Below are 9,429 nucleotides of genomic sequence, written 5' to 3'. Positions count from 1 at the left end.
CCTGAAATCCTGTCACTTTTTAATATTTGAAAATATCTGAATATAAAATGGATGACATTTTTAAAACATTATAGGTTCCTCAAATTGTCTTGAATATTACCACATCCTATAGACACATCAAAGGCAAAGATCTTTGGTGATGATTCCTCCTCAAAATGCTTTGAGAATTTAGAATTTGATTTTGAATTGCTTTAAAATTACATTCAATGGTGGGGTAAAATAATTTATCTCATGGTGAAATTTATTCTTTTGCAGACTGTTCTATTATGCCAAAGATCCCAGAATGCAACACACCAGGAATGTATTGGATTTTAATTAAAGGAGATTTATTTAGCCAAAACCTTATAGTTCTTCAGAAGAAAGGTAGCTAACTTTCATCTGAGGTCTCTGTTGCCTGGGAAGGCACCCAGTGATATCAGCTGGCCTTCTCTCCTGGCTTCTGGGTTCCAACAGCTTTCCCCAAATTGTCCCTTTCCGCATCTCAGAAAGTCTGGGCTGAGCTGCTAGTGCTGAGATGAGGTATGCTGAGCTACTTGGGCTGTGCTGTATTCAGCTCTCTTCTGACCTCTCTTTTAAGCCTCCAGCAAATTAAATTAAATATCACTCATTGCAGAAGGCACTCCCCTTGGCTGACTACAGATGTAATCAGTCATAGATGAATTTCACATGCTAATGATTCAAGTCCATAGCACTAGAACTAAGGCACCATCACCTGGCCAAGTGGACACCTGAACCTAACTAACAGAGAGCCATTCTAAGACACAGATGGCAAACAATGTATGTAATCAAGGAGATTGGAATTATCTAATTAAAAATAATGTGTGCTGAAAAATGACAAAAAAAATCATATGTGTGTGTGTTTCTGTGGGTGTAGCTGATGTATGTTTCTAAAACCAATTCCAAAAGATCATTTTTTAAAAATGGTAAAAAAAAAAAAACATGATTAATTTCAATAAAACACTGGTTTATCTGTGAAAAGTAACAATGTTAAAAGGTAAGCACATTCTCACTCCCTAATTAAAGTGAAGGAACCAATTTCATCCCTCTTTGTTATGCCTATTTTAGAGCAAAACGTGAAACCAGTAAATGAGTGAGGATTTGATAATAGCTTAGCAGTGATCATTTTGTACCACCTGTTCACTGGGAGGAACATAAAAGTATTTATTTAATTTATGTGATTAATTTCTGGAATCACTAAAATACACACACGCACACACACAAACATATGTTGGGAGATACATTCCTCCATGGATCTCTCATGCTTCTGAACACCTTTAGAATGTGCCCATTCTTTCCCTAGGACATTTCTCAGGATGAATTTTCAGTGAACAGACTTGAGGAATATTGTAACATCTCCCTCTGGAACACAGAGCAAGCCTTTTCACAACTTAAATGGTGGTTTCCCAAGTCCCAGTATTCTTCATCTGCAATACAAACCCACTGCTGGGACAATATTACTTCAACTCGGTGGGAATGTGGGTCAAGGGAATTGATAAAAACGTGCTGCTTTCCATGTTACACGCTGTGCTGTGATTATCTACAAATTTTTCTTTCTGACACAAGAATGTCTTGTCTTCTGCCAGCAGATGAAACAACCCCTTTCAATCATGTTCACCTTCAATATGGCAATACTACTTATAGAGCTACTAATGAACTGCCTTCACTTCTATCCATTCCCTTACATATAAGTTCAACCTCATTAACTAACCCTTTACCCATCTCTAGCTTCCATATATCTCTAGGTCCCCTATATTCTATATTATAAGCCTCTGAGTTTACATTTACCATGGTTATAAAAACAAAATCATACAGTATCTTTTTGTGTCTGGCTTATTTCTCTCAGCATAACGTACTCAAGGTTCATCTATCTTGTATGTACTTCAGGATGTCATTTCGTCTTACTGCTGCGTATATTCCATCATATGTATATACCACATTTTGTTTGTCCACTTGTCTGCTCATGGGCATTTGGGTTGTTTGTGTCTTTTGGCAATTGTAAATAATGCTACTATGAACATCGGTTCGCAAATGTCTGTTTGTGTCAGTGTTTTCAGCTCTTCTGGGTATATACTGAGTAGTGCTATTGCCAGGGAATAGGGTAACTGGATATTTACTTTTCTAAGGAAATGCCAAACTATCTTCATTGCAGCTGTGTCATTATACATTCTCACCAGCAGTGCATATGTATCCCACTTTCTCCACATTCTGTCCAATTTTGTAGTTTGTTTAATTGCAGTCATTCTTATAGGTCAGTTGATATTTCATAGGAGTCTTGATCTGCATTTTCCTTATAGTTAATGAAGATGAGCATCTCTTCATGTGCTTTTAGCCATCTATATTTGCTCTTTGTAAAAATTCCTACTCATGTCTTTAGTACATTTTATAATTGGGTTGTTTCTTCTTTTGTTGTTGAATTGTATGATTTCTTCATGTATACAGTAAATAAACCTTTGCTCAATGCATGGTTTCCAAATATTTTCTTCCATTGAATTGATTGCCTCTTCATCTTTTGACAAAATCTTTTGAGGCACAAAAGCATTTGATTTTGAGGAGTTCCCATTTATCTGTTTTATCTTTTGTTGCTTGTGCTTTGGGGATAAAGTTTAGGAAGCTACTTCCTATTAGTAGGTCTTGAAGATGTTTCCGTCTATTTTCTCCTAGGAGTTTTATGGTACTGGTGCTTATACGTGTTTGATCCAATTTGAGTTAATTTTTGTATATGGTGTAAGGTAAGGGTCCTCTTTCATTCTTTTGGTTATTGATATCTAGTTCTCTCATGTCCATTTATTGAAAAGACTGTTTTGTCCCAGTTCAGTGGATTTAGGAGCCTTATCAAAGATCAGTTGACCATAGATTTGGTGGCCTATATCTGCACTCTCAATTCTATTCTATTAGTCAATACTTCTATTTTTGTGTCAGTACCATGTTGTTTTGACCACTGTGGATCTAAAATTAGAAAGCTTTGAAATTAGAAAGTATTAATTCTCCCACTTCATTTTTCTTTTTTTAGGATATCTTTTAGCTATTTGAGGTCTTTTTCCCTTCCAAATGAATTTGGTAACTAGCTTTTCCAGTCTTCAAAATTGGAATTTTGACTGGTATTGCATTGAATATATAGACAATTTGGGTAAAATTGGCAAATTAACAACATTAAACCTTCCTATCCATGAGCAGGGAATGTCTTTCCACCTATCTAGATCTTATCTGCTCTCTTTCAGCAATGTTATGTAGTTTTTTGTATGCAGAATCTTTATATCCTTGATTAAGCTTATTCCTAGTTACTTAACTCTTTTAGTTGCTATTCTGAATGGATTTTTTTCTTAATTGACTCCTCAGTGAGTTCGTTGTTTGTGTATGGAAATATCACTGATTTTTGCACATTAATCTTATATGCTGCCATCTTGCTGAATTAGTTTATTAGCTCAAGATGCTTTGTCATAGATTTCTCATGATTTTCTAAGTAGTGTCATATCACATGCAAATAATGAAAGTTACTTTATTCCTTTCTGATTCGGATGCCTTATATCACTTTTTCCTGCCTGATTGCTCTAACTAGAACTTTTAGTACAATGTTGAATAATAATGGTGATGGACAGCATCCTTGTCTCATTCCCGATCTTAGAGGGAAAGCTTTCAGCCTCTCACCATTGAGTACAATGGTGGCTATGGGTTTTACATATATACTGTTTGTCATATTGAGGAAGTTCCCTTTGATTCCTATCTTTTGAAGGTTTTTTGTTCAGAAAAGGATGCTGAATTTTGTCAAATGCTTTTTCAGCTTCAATAAAGATAGCCATGTGATTTATCCCTTTTGATTTGTTACTGTGCTGTATTACATAGATTGACTTATTTGTTTTGAACCAACCTTGCATTCCTGGTATAAAATCTCATTTGGTCATGGTGCATAATTTTTTTAATGTTTCATTGGACTCAATTTGCTAGTATTTTGTTGGAATTTTTGGATCTATAGTCATTAGGGAGATTGGCCTATAGTTTTCTTTTCTTATAGCCTTTTGCCCGGTTTTCGTATTAGAGTGATGTTAGCTTCATAAAATGAGTTAGGCAGTATTATTTTTTCCTAAGTTTCTTTGGAAAAGTTTGAGCAGAATTAGCATTAATTGTTTTTGGAATGATTGATAAAATTCCCTTGTGACGCCATCTGCTTTTGAGTTTTTTTTATATAGCAAGATTTTGACAACTGATTGAATCTCTTTAATTGTGATTGGTTTGTTGAGATCATCTAGCTCTTCTTGAGTCAGTGTAGCTTGTCCGTGTGTTTCTAGGAATTTGTCCATTTCATCTAAGTTGTCTATTTTGTTGGTGTATAGTTGTTTATAGTATCCTTTTATGATTTTTTTTTAAAATTTCTTCAGCATCCACCGAAATGATTCTTCTCTCAATGCTGATTTTGTTTATTTGTATTCTCTCTTTTTTTTTACTTTGTCTGCCTAGCTAGAAGTGCATCAATTTTATTGATTTTCTCAAAGAACCAACTTTTCTTTTATTGATTCCTTCTATTATTCTTTTGTTCTCCAATGCATTTAATTCAGCTTTAATTTTTTCTTTCTCTTCTTCCACTGCTTTGGGGCTACTTTGCTGTTCTTTCTCTAGTACCTCCAGCTGAACAGGCAAGTCCTCAAATTTTGCTTTTACTTCTTTTTTAATATCGATATATAGGGCAATAAAGTTCCCCCTCAGACTGCCTTTTCTCAGTCCCATAAGTTCTGATATGTTGTATTTGCATTTTCATTTGTCTCCAAATCATTACCGATTTCTCCAGCAATGTCTTCTTTAATCCACTGGTTGTTTAAAAGTGCATTATTTAATCACCATACATTTGTGAAAGTTCTGTTTCTTTGGTGATCATTGATTTCCAGCTTCATTCCATTGTGATAAGATAAAATGCTTTGAATAATTTCAGTATTTTAAATTTATAAAGATCTGTTTTGTGCCCCCAGCATATGACCTGTTTTGGAGAACATTCCATGTGCATTAAAGAAAAATGTATATCCTGCTATTTTGGGATTTAACAGTCTATCTACATATGCATATCTGTTAGGGCTAATTCATCTATCAAACTAATGCTCACCTGAATATTTTATAGAGAGAGTAGTGTGGTATATTGAAATTTCCCACTGTTATTTTTGAAATATCTATCACTCCCTTCAGTTTTGCTAATATTTGTCTCATATGCTTTTGAGCTCCTTGACTGGGAGCATAAACATTTATGATTATTATTTCTTCTTGGTGAATTGTCACTTTTATTAACATGTAGTGTCCTTCTTTGTCTTTTATGATGTAATTACATTAAAGTTTATTTTCTCTGATATTAGTATAGCTACTCCTGCTTTCTTTTGGTTACAGCTTGCATGGAACATCTTTTTCCATTCTTTTACCTTCAATTTATTTGCATCCTTGGGTCTAAGATGATTCTCCTGAAAGAAGCACATATCTTTTTTTTAATTTTTTTTTTATTTTAACCATAGTATTTATTGATGGATCGAAGAATACAATTTTAATGGAACAATAAGGCATAACTGTGGATTAAAAGTTTGCTATACAGCCAAAAGGGGGGGAAAGCCATAATCTTAGGAACTTTAAATATGCAAGTCAAGGAGCCTCTTAAGTACCTCTCTAACAGATCAGTATCAGACAATTCTCCTCTTTTATATAATTCCTATATTACATCACTTGATCACCAAGTCAGACTGATACTTCATAAATAATTCATCATTCATTTATACTTGAGCTGTCCAGCTTGGCCACTCTGCTGTTCCCTACCTTCTTCCCTATCCCTTTGCAGAGATATTCTTGAGTAATTTCCTTCCTAAAAAATTGTTTGCACCTCTTGGATAACCTTCCAAAGCAAGGGAGCAAGTGAGGAAGAGAGGAGGCAAGCAACGAAGCAAGCAACAAGTCAAAGGAAGTTAGCCAAGGCCAGATATATGAATGGACTCATGGATAGATGTTAAGATGGCAACAGCTTGATTCAGTGAGGTTTAAACTTAGCTGACTTTGGCAGAGAAATTGCTCTGCCTTGCTCAAAGGCCTATAATGCCACTCAGATTGTGCCACCAATGGCAGACCCCTTGTTCTAAGGGATTAGCAGGGGGGTCTACAAAAGGAGCTAGGAAGCCAACATAACCAGGTAGCTAATGTTACAATACATTCAATGCTTTGGACCTGCAGTAGAGCTGACTATGGCTTCCAGTATAATCATTTGCCAAGGATAATTCATAGAGAATTTTGTGCAAAACTTGAAGACACCAAGAACAATATTTAAATCTCTTGGGCTCGGATAGGTTAGGCAGTTTCATAACACTAATCTTTCTACTTGGAAAAGTGAAGTGAGAAACATTCCAGTGCATGTAACACTGAGGCATAAACCATGCTATGGAGGTGTGACTATAGGATGCTTTATAGTTTGTCCAGCCTCCTTGAGCAAGCCATGAGAAATTCCCCAAGCATATTGTCACAGCAGCCATTTTGGCGGTGAAGGTGTCCCCAGACTAAGCAAATCTCTAGGCATATGGCTATTTTCTGAAGAGCCAACACTGCACTAACAAGAGTAACCACATAAGAACATATGTTGAGAATCAGAGGTCAGAGGTAGAGTGACCAGGGCAAGCCACCTGAAAGATTCAGCTCTATATCTCTCACCAGGGCCACCACCTTTCAAGAACATCTCCATCTAGCAGCTCTTTAATGATGGAGCAGTGCACAGGGGACCAAGAGACAGTCACATTCTTCTGAGAGGAGTGTTGGTTACCGAAAAGCTCCTGGAAAGGCAACATTCCAGAGACCCATTTATGAATGAAGGTAGATAAAAACTGCCAGATCATTGAACTATCCTGCCAAATTGGAAATACATTTAATAGGCATAGCTTGGTATAACCAAGTAGAGCAGAGGGGGATTTTGAGGCTTAAAAAAAAGAAAGAGATTGAAAGATAAAGTGATTGGCATGTTGGGTGACAGAGAAATAGGAAGCAAAGGGCATATTAAAAAGTTGAAGGAGCATGCTGAAGCCTAGCTGGAGGGAAGGCAGCATGGCTACAGTCTACATCCAGTGAAGACCTTGGCTGGCTGGTTCTTGGCATGATTTCCTCTTGCACTTTCTCACACTGAATGGGCATGTGGCATTCAGTAGTAGAACAGGGGAAGATAATATTTATAAAAGGAGAACCAGTGAATGGATACTGAAAAGAAATAGACTGGGTGTACCATTCTGTAATGCCCTGTTTACACCAAAGGCAGGTTTGTGTTGACAGAACATATCTGGGGTTGTCATGCAACAGCAGTAGTATTTTGGGAGAAGGGGGAGACTGGGGTGGAGATGGGGCTGGTGGACAGGAGGACTCTCAAGTCCCAGTTCTTAAATACTAGAAAGCAAGGAAGATTTTGGCCTCAGTCCTTTAGTGAAGAAAGCGAATGCTCATTTTCTGTTCTACGTCCACCTTCTCCAAAACCTTAACAAATTCTGTGAAAGATATGGCGCTGTCCCCATCCTGATCGGCCTCCTGAATGGTCCTGTCTGCAATGCTGCCCAGCTGCTCATCTGAGATATTCACTCCCACCATCATGCGTAGCACCTGTAGCAGCTCATCCCGGGAGATCTTGTCATCTTTATCCAAATCATATAGTCGAAAAGCAAAGTGTAGTTTGTTGCTCCGGCTGTTTAGTGGTTCTGGTCCATTCACATCTTTGCTTTTTTCATTATCCTTAATGGGTAGGAAATGAGCCAAAGTTCTCATGAATCCACGGAAGTTTACCTGGTCCTCTCCCTCTGGAAAGAAGGCATTGATGATCCGGTCCCCCAATGGGTTGATGGCAAGTTCTGGAATCCGCTGAAAATCTTCCCGACTGAGAGTTCCATTCTCTCCTTTGTCCAGACTGGTGAACCGGCTGTAGAGGCGAGTAATCTGACTGTGGGAAAAGCCGGTCTCCTTCTTGATCTCTTCAAGCTCTTCATCCCGCAGTAACGTAGAGGCCCGAGACCCCATTCCGGAGCCGGGAGCTCCGACAGGAGCTGCAGCGCCTGAAGCGACGGTGACTGGAGGGCAAGAGGCACATATCTTTTGATCCATCCTGTCAATCGGTATCTTTTAACTGTTGAGTTTAGTCTTTTAACATACAAAGTTATTACACTAAAGGCATTTCTTAAATCTACCATCTTATCTTTTAGATTTTATTTGTCAGATCTATATATTCTTCACCCTTTCTCTTTTTTATCCTTTAAGTTACCTTTAACGGTAGTCTTCAATTATGTTTCCTCCTTCAGACCTTCTCCTCCTGACTTTTTTCTTTTCAGCCAAAAGAACTCCCTTTAGTAGTTCATGTACGGCCGGTATCTTGTTGACACATTCTTTCAGTATTTGTTTGTGTATGAAAATTTTAATCACTTCCTCCCTTTTTTTTTTTTTTTTCCTTTTGGGTGCATGGTCCAGAAATGAACCCAGGGCTCCTGCATAGAAGGCAAGCATTTTACCATTAAAACTACTGGTGCACCCTCTCTCCCTCACTTTTGAAGGATAATTTGACTGGATTCAGAATTCTTGGCTGGAAGTCTTTCTCTTTTAGGATCTTAAATACATCATACCACTGCCTTCTCACCTCCATGGTGCCTGTTCTATACTCCAAACTCAGTCTTATGTGATTTCTCTTGTATGCAGTAGATCACTCTTCTTTTACCACTTCCACGTTTTTCTGTTTCTCTTCAACATTTGACAGACTGATTAGTATGTGCCTTGGAGTAGGCCTATTTGGATTTATTCTTCTTCAGATTCATTGAGCCTCCTTGATTTCCCTTTATAGGGGTTTTATAAGGTCTTTTATAAAGGTTAGAAAGTTTTCCACCATTATCTCCTCAACTAATCTTGCTATTCCTTCATTCTTCTCCTTTTGGAACACTGATAATTCTTTTATTTGTGCTCTTTGTTTTGTCCATCATTTCCCTGGAATCTAATTCAAATTTTTCCATCTTTTTTGCCATTTGTTCTCTTGTGTGTTTGAAATCAATTGAACTGTCCTCTAGTTCACTTATTCTTTCTTTTGCTTCTTCAAATCTGTTGTTGTGTGTTTCTAGTATATTTTTTATTTGGTCTACAGCGTCTTTAATCTTTGTGATATCTGCTATCTTTCTACTTTTTCTTTCACATTCTTTTTTTATGCTCTTCTAGTGTCTTCTTGATCTACTTTATGTCAGTAGCTAACATGTTGAATTTATTTAGTAGAACATCTTTGATTAGTTGTTTTAAAAACTGTGTCTCTTTCAGTGTTTTAATTTGTTCATTAGGCTGGCTTTATCTGCCTGCATCTTCATATGCTTTGTGATTTTATGTTGCCTTTGAGGCATGTGATTATACTGATAGGGCTACTTGGGGAGTTGATTTCCTTCAGGTGTCTTAAAGTTTTGTATTTGGGTTGTGGGT

General features: G+C 37.1%; 1 pseudogene; it reads right to left on the bottom strand.

Annotated features, from left to right (window-relative positions):
• Window positions 1–6,435: 6,435 nt before the first annotated feature.
• On the bottom strand, window positions 6,436–8,057 carry LOC143676473 (calcineurin B homologous protein 1 pseudogene; annotated as a pseudogene).
• Window positions 8,058–9,429: the final 1,372 nt, after the last annotated feature.

This window comes from Tamandua tetradactyla, chromosome 3 (genome assembly GCF_023851605.1).
Source record: "Tamandua tetradactyla isolate mTamTet1 chromosome 3, mTamTet1.pri, whole genome shotgun sequence".
Classification (NCBI taxonomy): Eukaryota; Metazoa; Chordata; class Mammalia; order Pilosa; family Myrmecophagidae; genus Tamandua; species Tamandua tetradactyla.
The sequence above is the reverse complement of the archived record's forward strand: the minus strand, read 5'-3'. Positions and strand labels throughout refer to the sequence as shown.